The 521-nt window shown below is 45.7% G+C and overlaps 1 protein-coding gene across 2 annotated transcripts in view; it reads right to left on the reverse strand.

Annotated features, from left to right (window-relative positions):
• The window catches only part of DDRGK1 (DDRGK domain containing 1), an 18,834-nt gene that overhangs the window by 18,002 nt on the left and 311 nt on the right, over positions 1-521 (reverse strand). The gene's annotated exons all lie outside the window — the stretch shown is intronic.

Consider the following 521-nt stretch of genomic DNA (forward strand, 5'->3'; position numbering starts at 1 on the left):
AAAAAAAAAAAAAAAAAAAGGAGAAACAGGTTCCTTATATGAGGATTTCCATCAAATGAATGTTTCTGCAGCTTCTGGAGTTCTGCTTAAAATGTGTTTCTCTAATTTGCCTTTTTTGGTTTTTGACTTGTACCACCTCTTGAGACACAGAAGCAGCTTCATCTGGCCTGGGATCTGAAGAGAAACTGCTTCTCATCCTGAACGATCAATTCCTTGGCTTTAGAAAGTTAATTAGGCCGCGCGGGAGGCTCGTGCCTGTAATCCCAGCACTTTGGGAGGCTGAGGTGGGCGGATCACCTGAGGTTGGGAGTCTGAGGTCAGCCTGACCAACACGGAGAAACCCCGTCTCTATTAAAAATATAAAATTTTTTAGTAGACTGTGATGGTACATGCCTGTAATCTCAGCTACTTGGACGGCTGAGGCATGAGGATTGCTTGAACCTGGGAGGCAGAGGTTGCAGTGAGCCGAGATCGTGCCATTGCACTCCAGCCTGGGCAATGAGAGTGAAACTCTGTCTCAA

This window comes from Mandrillus leucophaeus, unplaced genomic scaffold (assembly GCF_000951045.1).
Source record: "Mandrillus leucophaeus isolate KB7577 unplaced genomic scaffold, Mleu.le_1.0 Scaffold101, whole genome shotgun sequence".
Lineage (NCBI taxonomy): Eukaryota > Metazoa > Chordata > Mammalia > Primates > Cercopithecidae > Mandrillus > Mandrillus leucophaeus.